The sequence below is a fragment of the Oryzias latipes genome, chromosome 16 (assembly GCF_002234675.1).
Source record: "Oryzias latipes chromosome 16, ASM223467v1".
Lineage (NCBI taxonomy): Eukaryota > Metazoa > Chordata > Actinopteri > Beloniformes > Adrianichthyidae > Oryzias > Oryzias latipes.
The window spans coordinates 21,852,450-21,869,412 of record NC_019874.2 but is presented as its reverse complement, the minus strand read 5'-3'; the positions used below and the strand labels follow the sequence as shown (position 1 = coordinate 21,869,412).

Below are 16,963 nucleotides of genomic sequence, written 5' to 3'. Positions count from 1 at the left end.
TGAACTGTTGTGAAAGTTTTCAATGTGAGCTTGTAGGATGGAATGGAGGGGCCAGAGGGGGGAGGGCAGGGAGGGAGTTGAGGGTCCTTATTGCCTGATGGAGGAAACTGTCCTTGAGTCTGCTGGTTCTGGCCTGCAGACTTTGCAGCCTCCTCCCTGATGGCAGCAGGTTGAAGTGTCTCTGGGATGGGTGTGAGGGGTCCCTTGCAATCCTGATGGCTTTGCGGGTGAGGCGGGAGCAGTAAATGTCCGAGAGGCCAGTAAGAGGGACACCAACGATCTTCTCAGCTGTTTTGACAATGTGCTGCAGAGTCTTCCGGCAGGACGCGTTGCAGGCTCCGTACCACACGGTGATGCAGCTGGTCAGGATGCTCTCGATGGCCCCCCTGTAAAAGGTCTACGTGATGGGGGGAGGAGCTCTGGCCCTCTTCAGTTTGCGGAGGAAGTACAGGCGTTGTTGGGATTTTTTGGCCAGTGATGCAGTGTTGTGGTTCCATGACAGGTCGTCGGAGATGTGCACCCCCAGGAACTTGGTGCAGCTCACCCTTTCCACAGCAGCACCATTGACGATCAGTGGAGCGTGCTGGGTGTGAGTTCTCCGGAAGTCCACAAGCATCTCCTTTGTCTTCTCCACATTCAGGTGGAGATTGTTGTCTTTGCACCACAGAGCCAGCCTGTTCACCTCACTCCTGTAGGGGGTCTCATTGTTGTTGTTGATGAGACCCACCACTGTTGTGTCATCCGCAAACTTGATGAAGAGGTTGGAGCTTGATGTTGGGGTGCAGTCGTGCGTCAGCAGAGTGAAGAGAAGGGGGCTCAGCACACAGCCTTGGGGGACCCCTGTGTTAATTGTGATGGTGCTGGAGGTGTTGTTGCCGACACGAACTGCCTGTGGTCTCCCTGTCAGAAAGTCCAGAAGCCAGTTACACAGGCAGGTGTTGAGTCCGAGTTGGTCTAGCTTGTGGATGAGCTGCTGGGGGATGACTGTATTGAAGGCGGAGCTGAAGTCAATGAATAGCATTCTGACATGCGAGTCTTTTGTTTCCAGGTGAGTGAGGGCTGAGTGGAGAGCTGTTGAGATGGCATCATCGGTCGAACGGTTAGACCGATATGCAAACTGGTAGGGGTCCAGAGTGTGTGTGTGTGTGTGTGTGTGTGTGGGGGGGGGGGGGGTGGACTTGATGTGCTGCATGACCAGCCGCTCAAAGCACTTCATGAGAATGGGGGTGAGAGCGATCGGGCGGTAGTCATTGTAGCAGGAGGGAGAGGACTTCTTTGGGACCGGGATGATGGTGGTGGCTTTGAAGCATGGAGGGACAACAGCCTGGCTCAGTGAGAGGTTGAAGATGTCGGTGATGACATCTGTCAGCTCATCAGCACAGTTCCTCAGGACACAGCCAGGAATGTTGTCAGGTCCTGGGGGTCTCTGTGGCTTAATCCTTCCCAGTGAGCGCCTCACGCTGTCACGTGATAGCGTCAGCACCAGGTCACTGGGAGGGGGAGGAGTCTTCTGTGCCGGGATGCTGTTGTCTGCCTCGAAGCGGGCAAAGAAGGTGTTTAGCTTGTCCAGCAGAGGGGTTGAGTTGTCGCAGGCCTGTGGGGCGGGCTTGTAATCCGTGATGGTCTGGATGCCCCGCCACAGGTTCCTGGTGTCACAGCTGTCACTGAAGCGGGCAGCCATCCTCCTGGAGTGCTCCCTCTTGGCCAGCCTGATGCCTCTTGACAGGTTGGCCCTGGCTGTTCTCAGACCAGCTTCATTCCCAGCTCATTTAAAATTACGAACAAAATAAATGTACTAATTTTAAAATTATGAACATACAAAATTATAATAAAGAAGTGTATAAATGCTAATATTTCCATTTCTACTCAAATTAGTGTTCACATTTATTATTTATAAATGGGTACATTTATTTCTTATTTGTATTTTGCAGTTTTGGTTTTACATAATGAGGATGTTTTGCACAGTTTCTTCCCAGCCAACAGTTTCTTCTGCTCTCAAAAAGTATTGGAGGTGGTGCAGCGTCCACATCCCAAGATGTTCCTGACATCATTGAAGATGTCATCTCAGGTAACTTTAATAGCATGTAAAGTAATTTAAAAAACAGTGTCTGAATAACCCCTTTTTTCATAAACAGCAGCTGAAGAGAATGAAGTCCCAAATTGTTCATATTTAAATAAACAAATATGACCTCATACAAATATACAATCAAACAATCAATCTCTCATAAATTTATAAAAAGATCATGAAATTGTGAAAAACCTGCACACAAATTTTAAATGAGCCAGTAAACTATTATAGTATTCTTATTTTATTAGCTTTATCATTGATTATTGTATAATAATAATGCTTGTTTTTTAGCTGCAGAAGAAACTCCTGTCACCACATCTTCTGTTGAAAGGGAAAACGCTGCAGGGCTCCAGACTGCGACCAAATGGTCGCGTTTTGCGACCAAAATTTGAGAGTGTGCGACTGAATTTTACATCCAGTCGCACATGTCTACCAGTAAATTTGCCTCCCCCACCCTCCGTATTTTTTATACTTTAAACATGGAAGGGGCACGTCAATGATCAATGAAATGAGCAACGAAATAATCAATGAGACGCAAGTGCACACGCACGTAGACAGACACACACACTCGCACACATACTCATGAGACGCGAGCACACACTCGCGTATCATTGAGGGATGCCTGTCTGTGAGGCGGCCACTGCGTGTGAGAATAGGGAAAGTCACTGCAAGTGGCTAAATGCGTGGAAGGGGAGGGGCCTAGAGATAATAAGTGCACGTAAACATCTGTGGGAAGGAAACGGAGACAAATTTCATCACAACCTGATATGTGCGTCTGAGCTATGAATAAGCGAACTATTGATTCGTTCTTCCGACCTGGAGCTAGTGTACCAGTGCCAGAGTCTACAGCAGGGGTCTTTAAGTCGCGAAGCAAACCACGGTTCTCATGCACGGCTGTTACAGCAGCACACCGCTCCCGCGGGAGATGGTCAGCTGGGGAGCATAAATGTCCCACACCTACACAACTACCTGACAGCTAACGGGGCTCTAACATTAAACACGTGTGAGCGACAACACGATTTAGTCTTAGACACATTTAAAACACGTGGGGAAAATGCAACGATAGACGTGTTTAAGATGAACCAGCGCCGCGCCTGGATCGTTGGGGTGACCGGGGGGGCATGAAGGCGAAGCTAAAGCGAGACTGAAGGAGAACAGGAAGTTGTAGTCCTAAACATTCTATTTAGTTTTTATATGCCTGTCCCCCTAAGTATGATCTGTGATATTACATCTTTTATAATTTTTTTAATGTTTTGTAATGGATGTAGCCTTTTTTTAATCAGTTGGTATTTTAAATTATTTTAATTGATCACTGAACTACAAAAACCCGTCAGGACACATGTCCCATAATGCATTGTTTTGTAGTCTGTAGGGCAGCTTTCAGTCAGTTTTTTTCAGCTGTGTTCGTTGGTGCCTTGCTTCCACCCCTTTCTCGTGATATTTTTGTTTTGATTGACAGGTGATGTTAGAGCCTTTAACAAAAATATACGTCTCACACCAGGTGATCTGTGCAGCGTTGTGTCCATCTGGGTGATCTCAAATTATTGTGCATCTTGGCTGCACCTATTTGGTGTCGCCAACATGAATTTCCATCCCCTGATGTTCACATACATTTAAGTATTGTTTGAAACTGTGAAATGACCGAAAGGTTAGTACGGTAATCAGTTTGTTTCTAAAAACTTTGTTTTATTCTAAATATATGGTATTTTGTTTACTATTTGTACTGTCATGACAGCGATGGTGCTGTCAGTCTACCTTGTTGTTGCATCTTCAAAAGTGCAGAATAAAATATGACACTGAATTTGAAACAGCACATTGTAATTTCTGCATCTATTATTAAAATATTTATTCGTAATACAGTGGAAATTAATAGATTTGGTTAGCATGTTGATTTACGGTATGCGCCCCTAAATTTTCAGGTTGTGCCCCTAAAATTTTCAGTTGGGGGCCACAGTGCTCCTAGTGAAAAAAGCTAGTCTGGAGCCCTGCGTTGATGTTGCTGCTGGTAAGTTTGGTCCAGCTGAACGACCAACCACACTCTCTGATCCAGTAAGAATGGATTTGGTGCAAAGAGTTCCTTTTCAGACTGAGAAAGACTCTGACTTTCCAAAATCCCCATCATTGAGCTGTTGTGGTCTTTATTTTGGATTGTTTTATCGTTATTTGATTTTCTATTAAGTTGCTGTTTTTAATGAGTTGGAGTTTTGTGAACGTCATTTGTTGAGTGCCTAATGTTACATTAAAAGATATATATCTATACACATTTTTCATTCATATTTATTTCTTTTCACTTTTAATTTTTTTAAACTGTATTCAGTTCTTCAGCAGCAACAATAATACATTCACAAAATGTATTAATAGAGAGATCTCATTTATATTACAATAACAGTTGCATTTTGTTGGTGCTGCTCATCAGTTAGAGGGCCCACAAATTAAATTTCCCTCTGCTGTCAATCAGACAGACCTCCGCATCACCACGACGCTCCGCCACCCCTTTACACTTGGTGCTGTCAGCCAGACCACACCACACAGTGTGGTCCAGCCTGGAAGTTCTCATCAAAACGTCTGAGCTTCCTGTGATCAGGGATGATATGTGAAGTTGCTCCACAGTCGACCATCTAATGTCTGCTCCCTCGCTCACTCGCAAAGCGAACTCCTTCTCCTGGTTTATCGTCTCGCTGCAGGCTTTGTGTGCGTCGTCTCGTCCTCTGCGCTGTCTGCGTCTGCAGGTGCTGTCTGCGTCTGCAGGTGCTGTCTGCGTCTGCAGGTACTGTCTGCGTCTGCAGGTGCTGTCCCAGTGCGTGCTGCTTTTGCACAAGCTGCACCACAGTTTGCGCTGGCAGGTTCTGGCCAGGTGTCCCTACAGGCCGCATCTGAAGCATACAAAGTCCTTTGTCGCCTTCTCTGCTCCTCGCTCACCTGGGCTAGCAGGTTTCCCTCTGGTGCACGCGGGCATTCATCACGTTGTCACCTGCTGCGGTCGCGCGCATCTTTTCAGTGTCCTCACAGCTCCGTAGCTTTGTTTTAAACTTTGCAAATGACATGGTCTCATCCTGTTGTGTCACATGGATTGCAAATGGTTGGAAGGCACAGGTAGCCCCTTCAGGACCATGGCAACCAGCAGACCATCGCTCAGGGTTTCACCGGCGTTTCTCAAGGCCGTGATCGCTGTCTCAGCGAGATTATATATTCTGTCACGCTTCCATTGTCCGGCTTTTTCAGTGAAGTCAGTTCAGTATAAAGACTGATGATACAAGGCTTTCCTTTATTTTGGTAGGTGTCTCTCAGGATCTGTAGCGCCTTGCGGCCGTCATCTGCTGCCTCACGCATCACCAGCGACAGGCTCTTGTCATCCAGAACCGTACCTGGTTAACAGAAAAAAACAATGTAATTAAATAGAGAGCGCCATACTTTAGTGATACGGAGTCGGAGATTTTAATGACAGCGTATGAAGATTATACTCCCATCAAAAAAGTAATATGGCTGCAGCATCAGCAAAAGAAAGAGTTCCTGCTTGGAGAAAAGAACAAAGTAAACACACGAGTTTCTATCACACGCTTCACCAAAGCCTCCATCCACCCGTGATCCACTTTTAGGATGTGAACCAACGCTCTTTTAAGGAAAAAAACAAACAAAACACTTCCGGTGAAGCAGCAGCAACTGGTGATGTGAGGTCGTCAACTGTCAATCAAACTTCAGCTTCAAAGTTCCACTGATGGAGATGAAAGGAACCAGAGCTGCTGCTATGGAGACAGTAGAGCAAGAAGGTGCTGGTTCAAATCCCAGAAAGCACCAGATTGGAGGAAAAATGGTGATCGACAAAGTGCTGTCTGATGTACAGATGGTGCGATGGAAGAGACTTGCTCTCCAAAGCAGAGAAGTGCTGGTTCAATTCCCGGTGTCAGTTTTTTTGTTGTCGGTTTTTGCCGCTCCTTGACAGTCATCAGCTCAAAGGAACAAAGCAACACAGTTCTGCTGTAGACAGATTAGCACAGTGGGAGTGTTTCTGTCCTTGAAGTGGGAGAGTGCAGGTTCAAGTCCCAGTCAGGGACATGGAGGTGTTCAGTCGCCTCACAATTCAAGCTGCGGCTAGGAGGAGTCAGGACGGCAGGAGAAGGGGGCTTCATCTTTGCCCCCCACCCACCCCGAGGAAGGAGGACCAGGAGAAAAGGATCCCAGAAGAAGATGTGCATTTAGATAGATCCATACAGAATGCAGCTTGGATGTGTGGAGCGTCTGCATACCGTAGATGCAATACAGGTAGAGCAACACCTGGAGGTGGTGGCAAAGCAGGTTGAGATATATGAGTATTTATAATAGACTATTAATTTAATTAGCAACATTTTTAGCTTTTTAGTTTAATAATAACAAATAATTAATTATACCAGCACCAGCTGTTTTTTCAGTTAGAGAGACAAGATTTAAAAAGTACAGAAAGAGTATAGTTAATGTAGTGTTTATAGCGTGAAGGTACTATCATGATCTAGTTGCTGCTTCTAGGTATTAGTAAAGTCTACCCCACCCCTGTCTAGTCGGTTTAGCCCTCCTGTCTCACTACCAGTTAGCTGTAGCTCTAATATCAATCTTCATCACCTATCTTATAGCAGAAGTCGTTGATCTCCAACCAGACTAAAGATGAAGCCACCCCCTTTCCCAGCATCTTCCTCACCCCAAGCATGAGTTGTGATGCATCTAGCCAGGATTTGAACCTGCACTCTCCTGCTTCAAGGACAGAGACACTCCCACTGCGCTAATCTGTCTACAGCAGAACTGTGTTGCTTTGTTCCTTTGAGCTGAACACGCTCTACATGTTTCAAAAATCAACAATCAGGTTTAAAGACACAGATTATGACATCTACTTCCTAAGGGACCCTTATTCTAACTGGGATTTGAACCGGTACATTGTCACTGGAAGCACAGAGACACTACCACCACACTACTCTATCTGCATCAGAGCAGGGATTCTGGTCCATGAAGGATCTTCACGCAGAGTCAGCTTTAATAGCGACGGTTTGTTAACGAGTCGGGAATTGAACCAGTCACTCCCACTGCACTATTTAAAGCACCACACAGGTCCAACAAAAAGGTCCATTCTTTATCAGTTTTTAAACTAATTTGGATTTATTACTACATGACAGTTGTTTAACTTACTGGTCCTTTTATCCGTTTGTAACGTCACACTTAAACATAAAACAAAGTCAAAGAGATGTCATCATTACATAGAACATTCTTCTAATGTTTTATTTCTGCTTTAGCTATAAAAATGCCCTTATAAACTTACTTTGTAAATATTTCAAAACATTTAAGGCACGACAAAATGTCGAAAGCTTTTATCAATTTACTGTCTATCCATCTTCAGAACCAACTGAATCCTTTTCAGGAGCACAATGTTGCTGGAGCCTATCTCAGCTGCTTTTGGGCAAAGGCAGGTTACGCCACGAAAAAAAAACTCCCTTTTATGTGTTTTGCTTTCATGTTGATGCTAAATGTGGGTAATTTTGGAGCCAAAGAATGCACATTTATTTTTGATGCATATTTATACGTATTAAGGGATTAATGCATTGTTTTTGTCTATTATTCAGGATATATACTTATTTATTTACCTTCTGTCATGGTATATTTGGGATGCACGAGCAGCATTCCAAGGAAACGGATATCCAATCTGTTTTGGAAACGTTCTGAGGGTATGCACGGATTTCAGGCAGCAACACCAGCTTTACATGTCAAAATGTAAATTGTTTTCGCTATTCTACATAATGAAACACTCCAAAACAGTTTTTGGAGGTTAACTGTATATATTTCATACTGAAAGCAGTTTAAAAAACATTTTAGTATCCAGTTGTTCTCAAATAAAACACTTACATTTTACTTCAGTTCAAAGTTGTTTTTTTTACTTGCTGGTATTTGCATTAAATGACATTCCAAACAACTCCTTTTTTTTCCAATTTTATTTGAGATGTATGTACATAATATGCAAAGTTTGCTGAACAATAAGTAAAAAGAAAAACAGAAGAATTTATAAGGATATGAAAATTACAGGCAAAAACATTTGTATTAAAAGAGAAACAATTTTTAGTTTCCTCACAAACCAACAAGGGTTTTGTTTAATTCACACAAAGAATAGAGGATTAACTCCTGAGGACCAGACTGTGTGGACAACCTAGCAGCCCCTCCCTGAAGCTCTTAAATTTTAGTTCAAGTTGGAGACTTGTGTCATAAATAACCGGAAGACAAAAACGATTTTTAGAATGTTCTCTAAAAATTGTGTTAAGAGAAAATGGCCGTCCCTGGTACACATGATGCGCTGTCCCCTAATGGGTTAGTGACATGCAACGCTGGGATGGAGCGGTTGACTCAGACTAGGCGGGACAGTCCAAGTCGCAGCTCCTGGCTGGGTGACTTCACCGGTGGACTGTGTGACGATGAGGCGCTTTTACCAATCTGAGCTGGAATATGATATCCTCCTGAGAACCAAGGAAAATCAGTGTCTTACAATTACTGTTTTTTATTTTTGTGATTTCCTATCTATTTGGGCCTAAATAAACACCTTACAATTTTTTTAAAAATATATTTTATTTTAATTTCCCAACACGTCCACTGTAGAGTACAACAGGACGATATTTCTGTGAAAATATAAGTCAATTTGGAAAATCAGAAAAAAGGAGCAGATTAAATCTTTAGTGATATTCACCCAAAAAACATTAAATTTTGTTGTAAAACAATAAAATTCTGCATCACTCTTTTGTTACTTGTTTGACCATCTGCTAGAGAGGATGATCTCGTGTCTGTGTCAACGTGTCTGTTAGACCCAATTCCCACTAGACTTTTTAAAGAAACTTTTCCCCTAATTAATGATCCCATATTAACAATGATAAATGCCTCTCTGGAAACGGGTTACGTGCCACAGTCTTTTAAATATGCAGTTGTTAAACCTCTTCTGAAAAAGCCCAGTTTGGATCCTAGCATCTTGGCCAACTATAGACCGATATCAAACCTGCCCTTTATTTCTAAAATCCTAGAAAGAGTTGTAGTTAAGCAGCTTTACTGCCACCTACAGGACAACAGCCACTTTGAAGACTTTCAGTCGGGGTTTAGACCTCACCACAGTACGGAAACTGCACTAGTTAGAGTCTCTAATGACTTGTTATTGGCCTCAGAAAAGGGACTAGTTTCTATTCTGGTCCTGTTGGACCTCAGTGCAGCCTTTGACACTATCGACCACGGTATTTTACTCCATAGATTAGAGCAGGACATAGGGATCAGAGGATCTGCTCTCCAGTGGTTTAAATCCTATCTGTCCGATAGGTATCAGTTCGTTAATGTAAATGGCCATTCCTCTCAGTGCACTCGAGTCAACTATGGAGTCCCACAGGGCTCAGTCTTGGGACCGATCCTGTTTACGCTTTATATGCTACCCCTAGGAAACATAATCAGGAAACACAGCATTAATTTTCATTGTTATGCCGACGATACGCAGTTGTATTTATCCATGAAGCCTGACCAGAATGACCAGATAGAGAAACTGAACGCCTGCATCAGTGACATCAAGACCTGGATGACAATTAATTACCTCCTCTTGAACCCAGAAAAAACTGAGGTCATTATACTTGGTCCTAAAAACCTCAGAGATACTCTGTCTGCTCAGATAGTCTCCCTGGATGGCATAAGTATAGCCCCCAATTCCACAGTTAGAAACTTTGGGGTTTTACTTGACCAGGATTTATCATTTAAGGCTCACATATCTCAGGCGTGCAGAACTGCCTTTTTTCACCTGCGGAATATTGCTAAGATCAGAAATATACTTTCTAAGAGTGATGCTGAAAAACTCATCCATGCGTTTGTTACGTCGAGGCTGGATTACTGTAACTCCTTGTTAGCAGCGTGTCCTAAGAGTTCCATAAGAAGTCTCCAGCTTGTTCAGAACGCAGCAGCTAGATTGTTAGCTGGAACTAGCAGAAGAGATCACATCACTCCTGTGTTAGTTTCGCTCCATTGGCTCCCAGTTGATTCCAGAATCAAGTTCAAGATCCTCCTGTTAACTTATAAGGCCTTACATGGAATGGCCCCGTCCTATATTAAGGACCTCATAGTCCCTTACCATCCAATGAGAACACTTCGCTCGCAAAATGCAGGACTGCTTGTGGTTCCTAGAATTAGTAAAAGTACGGTTGGAGGTAGAGCGTTTAGCCACCAAGCCCCTGTTTTATGGAATAAGCTCCCAGCTCATGTAAGAGAGGCCGACTCAGTTTCTACATTCAAAGCTAGACTGAAAACATTCCTCTTTGGACAGGCTTATTGTCAGACTAGTTAGTATTCAGAGATTACTTAACTTAATGTTAATTTGTTTAAATTAAACTTAATAATAACTATTTCTTTTAAAAGGCTGCTAGAAGTTGAAGCTGGGGTAACTATGGTGCACTGGGGTTCTGTCCTCTTTCCTGTTTTTACTTCTACCCTTCCTCTCCTCTATTCTTGATCATAATTTATCATTTAGTTCTCCATGCCTCTGTTTGGTGCAGTGCGATTCATGTATTGTCCCTCTTTTCCTCTCCCCTCCTGGGGAGTGGGAGTGCTTCCAGACACCAGTTGGCTCATCCGTGCTCCAGTTCCTGACCGTTTACCTCGCCTTTGCTCCTGCTCCTACACCTGGCTGTGGATCCTGCCTCTGGCTCATCTCTGGCTCGTTTCTGCTCTGTACCTGACCGAGTACCTCGTCTCTGCTCCTGCTCCTACACCTGGCTGTGGATCCTGTCTCCGGCTCGACTCGCGCCTTTGACTGTCCCCACAACCACGGCTGGATGAAGCTCGTCTGCTGGACTTTTATATTTGTAGTTGTAGATTTAGATAAGTTAATTCTTCTCTAAGATTTCTGGTAAATCGCCTGTCCGTCCTGGGGGAGGATCCCTCCTTCATGTGGGCACCCCTGAGGTTTCTTCGTTTTTTCCGGAATCCGGTTTTTTTGGGAGTTTTTCCTTACCGCGAAGGGGGGTCTAAGGGCAGGGATGCCAGTATAGCTTAGTCAGTTTGTTAGTTCATTTTAGTATTTTTCTATTGAACTCTTTGTATTCGTGATCCTTTTGATTTCATGTTTTACTTCGAAGCCCATCGAGACGACTGTTGTTGTGATTTTGGGCTATACAAATAAAATTGAATTGAATTGAATTGAATGATCGACCGGTAAATTGAGAGCTTTGCTTATTGGCTCAGCTCTCTCCTCACCGTAACGGACCGGTACATCAACTGCATAACTATGGACGCCGCTCCGATCCACCTGTCAATCTCATGCTCCTGTCTTCCTTTACTCATGGACAAGACTCCAATATATTTAAACTTCTCCACCTGGGGCAGGGACACTCCACCCACATAGAGATGGCAAACTACCTTTCTTTGGTCAAGAACCATGGCCTCAGATTTAGCGGTGCTGACCCGCATCCCAGTCGCTTCACACTTGGCCAAAAACCGCCCTAATGCACGCTGGAGGTCCCAGCTTGATGAAGCCATAGGACAACATCGTCTGCAAAGAGCAGAGATGAAACTGTGGTCCCCAAACCAGACCCCCTACAGCCCCTGCCTGTGCCCTAGAAATTCTGTCCATAAAAACTATGAACAGAACTAGGATAAAGAGCATCTCTACCAGAGTCCAACATGCACCGGGAACAGGTTTGACTTACTGCCAGCTATGCGAACCAAGCTCTTGCTCCGGTCATGCAGAGACCTGACAGCCCTCAGTAAGGCTCCCCGGACCCCATAATCCCACAGCACCCTCCACAGGATACCATGTGGGACGCGGTCGAACGCCTTCTCCAAATCCACAAAACACATCTGGACTGAATGAGCGAACTCCTGCATTCCCTCCAGCACCCTAGAGAGGGTGTAGAGCTGTTATACTGTTCCAAGACCAGGAAGGACACCGAACTGTTGTTCCTGGATCTGAAGTTCGACTATTGGACCGACTGTCTACTCCAGTACTGTGGCCTATAGACATTCCCAGGGAGGCTGAGGAGTGTGATTCCCCGGTAGTTGGAACACAATTAAATCAAAAACAGATCCTCAAAAATGTTATCAATGTACTGTGAAAAGTAAGAGATTGGACTCCTGTATTCACAAACTTTGGCGTCATCTTGATAGGCAGAACGCCCTGCTAGCACAAGTGTAAACCTGTTATGATGGACGTTTAAAAAACACAAAAAGTCAAGTTAATTAAAAAAATAACAGTTATTTTTTTCTGAATCTTATCCTTTTTATCATTTGAAAGCTCCAAATCTGAATCTCTCTCAACTATCTGGTATAGAATCCTCTCTGCTTCACTTTTTTCTCCTAAATCATGTGCAGCCATTAAATACATTAAAATGGTCCCGGTGTCCTCTACAGTGGACATTCATTAAACGCCTGCTGTATTAAAACTGAAAATATTGTTCCTAACATGTTTATGACCAAGAATATATATAATTATCATGGTAAAAAAAAGGAATAGATACAAAATATTTGACTTGCCTTTCACCTTTACATAAAATTAGGTAAATGGTATGGCAGCCATCTTTGTAAAGGTAAAACTTAAAGTTCCCAGCATGCAAACTCGTCACATGACATCAATGGAAAGCCCAGTATGTCCTCTACAGAGTATAAGAGGATTTGGAAAGGTAACTCTTAATTCCTTACAAACATAAATATTAGCCTTCAATCTGATTACAGCAGTTTAAATAACCGAAAGAGTAAGTGTATTGATTCTCACTGAAGCTGTACCTGGTGGGTTCCACTTGGGTACTCTCCCCGCTGCTGGGCTCAGAGAGGATGAAGGCTTTGTGGAAGGAGATCTGGTGGGTGTTGGTTTGGATGTTGGAAGACTTTTTACCGGTTTGGAAGCAGCTAAAATATTTTTTTAAATCTTAGTAGCAAAAGTCAAGAGGATGGAAAACGTCAGCTGTTGAAACCAACCTGCTGCTTCAGGCTTCGTCTTTGATGGTTTCGACGGTTGTTTGTCTTTTTCAGAAGTGGGATCTGGTTTGATTCTGTCTTTGGTGGAGACTTTGTTCTTTTTGGTCTTTGTGGGTTTCCTCACTGTGAATTCTTCATCCTAACTCTCAGATGGCTCACTGAAATCTTCATCACTTTCTGGATCTGGAAAAGCAAAGAGCTGTTACACTTATGAAAACCAAGAGAACCGTTTTTTATGGAGCCGTGGAAAAAAAAGTGCTAACTGGGTGTTGATAGTCGTCATCTTTGCGTTTTTTCACTTGAGCTGTTTTGCATGTAGCCAAGTGTCATCTGCTTAAGCAGGGCAGATAGAAGACTGGCTTGTGGACACAAGAATTAACTCTTGAACTAAGCTTGAGAGCGTAAATGATGAAGTTTCTACGGTCAGGGTTAATTTGCTCATGGTGTTATTTAAACACCAACCAAGACAACTGATGACACATAAGACTATCATCTCCATTTTAAAGAGCCTTAATATAATCTCCATGGCTAAATTTTCATAACCACACGATCCCCTAAAAACCATTAGAGCTGTGGATTCTGGCGGTACACAAACCGCCACCACCAGGTCCCCGAGGTGGCGAAAAAAATAAAAAAGAGCCAAATCTGGCAACCCATTTCATAGCACGTCCGTACCAACGTGCGCTCTGAATGCTGTGCAAAAGAAAGTTGGCTGCACTTTAATGATCGCCCCCTTCAACACACCCGAATCAATCTGGCAACCCAAATGATGACGTTACGCCACTCTTAGCAACGATTGGTCAACATCATTTCATCTGAGCCTGGCGCAATGTACATTTACGAGCGCATTTTGTTTCAATAAAGTTGGGAAAAAGAAAAAAACGAGCGCATTTTGTCACGTTGATCAACGCGACAACAAGAGAACTTTATGCCAAAGATACTTTATCCATCAGGAGCTGAAAAACGATGAAGAATTTAAACATCAGTCACAAGGTAAGTTTGGAGGATGTTGGGGCCGGATTCTTCTCCTGCCTTTCTGTGCAGCTGCGCGATTTACGTAAAATACGAATCAATCCGAGGTGAAGATTGCTCAAAACTATCCCGTTTTTGTCGTAATTTCCAATGGAAAACTAGAAAATAATTCTGATATCCAAGTTTCCAAGATGAGGTCAGACATGACTTTCCAAAACGGCGGAGAGCAGAGAAAAGTAAATAATGACAACAGTGGCTGATAATGTTTTAACTCACGTTATCATATTGGCTAATTAACACATATTTAGTGCGATCTGCATTTTCCGGTTGTGTCAGTATAAAAACAGCTGTTTATCTTTTATTGACAGTCAGGTAGTCTGACTTTTACAACAATGAGTTTGTCTTAAAATCTTGCATTAGCATGAAATATGGAGAATCAAAACTGCCAAATACAAACAGGAAATACATTTTCTAATTTATAAATGACGAACAAAATAAATGTACTAATTTTAAAATTATGAAATACAAAATTATAATAAAGAAGTGTATAAATGCTAATATTTCCATTTCTACTCAAATTAGTGTTCACATTTATTATTTATAAATGGGTACATTTATTTATTATTTGTATTTTGCAGTTTTGGTTTTACATAATGAGGATGTTTTGCACAGTTTCTTCCCAGCCAACAGTTTCTTCTGCTCTCAAAAAGTATTGGAGGTGGTGCAGCGTCCACATCCCAAGATGTTCCTGACATCACTGAAGATGTCATCTCAGGTAACTTTAATAGCATGTAAAGTATTTAAAAAAAACAGTGTCTGAATAACCCCTTTTTTCATAAACAGCAGCTGAAGAGAATGAAGTCCCAAATTTTTCATATTTAAATAAACAAATATGACCTCATACAAATATACAATCAAACAATCAATCTCTCATAAATATATAAAACGATCATGAAATTGTGAAAAACCTGCACACAGATTTTAAATGAGCCAGTAAACTATTATTAGTATTCTTATTTTAATAGCTTTATCATTGATTATTGTATAATAATAATGCTTGTTTTTTAGCTGCAGAAGAAACTCCAGTCACCACATCTTCTGTTGAAAGGGAAAACGTTGATGCTGCTGCTGGTAAGTTTGGTCCAGCTGAACGACCAACAACACTCTCTGATCTAGTAAGAATGGATTTGGTGCAAAGAGGTCCTTTTCAGACTGAGAAAGACTCTGACTTTCCAAAATCCCCATCATTGAGCTGTTGTGTTCTTTATTTTGGATTGTTTTATCGTTATTTGATTTTCTATTAAGTTGCTGTTTTTAATGAGTTGGAGTTTTGTGAACGTCATTTGTCGAGTGCCTAATGTTACATTAAAAGATATATATCTATACACATTTTTCATTCATATTTATTTCTTTTCACTTTTAATTTTTTTAAACTGTATTCAGTTCTTCAGCAGCAACAATAATACATTCACAAAATGTAGTAATAGAGAGATGTCATTTATATTACAATAACAGTTGCATTTTGTTGGTGCTGCTGATCAGTTAGAGGGCCCACAAATTAAATTTCGCATAGGGCCCCCGGAAGACCAGGGCCGGCCCTGGGTGTATGAATGCTAACTACTGAAATTATGATCATTATGGGCTTATTAACCCTTGTATCCTAGGCAATTTAACATTGGGAGTTGGGTCATCTAGACCCACTAGACAGTGTGCTGAACCTTTTTTCTTCATGATTGAACCGTGTACATGGGTCCAGAAAAATGTTTTCAGAATATAACAAACGTTCACATGGGTCACAGCAATGTCCACATTTAACACTGCAGATTGATGACTTTCAGAGAGTGCTGAACACTAGTGCCTTAGGATCCAGAATATACAGTTCAAGGCAGTACTCCAATGGGGGTTATGCTTTCCTGTTTGATCTGAAACTTTCTGAGACATATTTTGGACTGTATGTGCATTTCTTGTCTGGTGATTATGACGACCAACTGGAGTGGCCAAGCATCCGTATACAAATGACTTTTCAAATGCTGGATCAGACCCCAAACATTCAGCACCAGATGACAAAGAGGTGGAGTTTCACCACTAATAAAAATGGTGTTCAGGGTGTTCTTCTTGGATATTTTCAACTATTCAACTTTGGAAGAAATGCAAAACAGAGAGTTCCTTAAAGGAGGGAGTGCTGTTTTTACCCTCAACTTTCAAGGCAAGTTAAGAATTTTACTAAGTAACCTGGGAGCTGTAGTCTCTGATAACATTATGACTGCCACTCAATTCTAGCAATTCTTTTTTTGTCACAAAAGAGGGGGAAAACAATCCCTGATTATATGTCAAATCCGTGTAAGAGAAACTTCATAGCCATCATAAGTAAAATGAACTAACAAACTGACTAAGCTATCCCTGCCCTTAGACCCCCCTTCGCGGTAAGGAAAAACTCCCAAAAAAAACGGATTCCGGAAAAAACGAAGAAACCTCAGGGGTGCCCACATGAAGGAGGGATCCTCCCCCAGGACGGACAGGCGATTTACCAGAACTCTTAGAGAAGAATTAACTTATCTAAATCTACAAGTACATATATAAAGTCCAGCAGACGAGCTTCATCCAGCCGTGGTTGGGGGGACAGTCAAAGACGCGAGTCGAGCCGGAGACAGGAACCACAGCCAGGTGTAGGAGCAGGAGCAGAGACGAGGTACTCGGTCAGGCACAGAGCAGAGACGAGCCAGAGATGAGCCAGAGGCAGGATCCACAGCCAGGTGTAGGAGCGGGAGCAAAGGCGAGGTAAACGGTCAGGAACAGGAGCACGGATGAGCCAACTGGAGTCTGGAAGCACTCCCACTCCCCAGGAGGGGAGAGGAAAAGAGGGACAATACATGAATCGCACTGTACCAAACAGAGGCATGGAGAACTAAATGATAAGTGATGATCAAAAATAGAGAAAGGAAGGGTAGAAGTAGAAGAGAAAAGAGGACAGAACCCCAGTGCACCATA

General features: G+C 42.7%; 1 long non-coding RNA gene across 1 annotated transcript; it reads right to left on the bottom strand.

The window, feature by feature from the left end:
• Window positions 1-7,969: 7,969 nt before the first annotated feature.
• LOC110016691 lies at window positions 7,970-13,587 on the bottom strand. The gene is made up of 3 exons (XR_002874944.1): window positions 13,004-13,587; window positions 12,812-12,934; window positions 7,970-8,514 (listed from the first exon to the last, which is right to left on the bottom strand). It is a non-coding gene; the product is annotated as an uncharacterized LOC110016691 (long non-coding RNA).
• Between the last annotated feature and the right edge of the window lie 3,376 nt (window positions 13,588-16,963).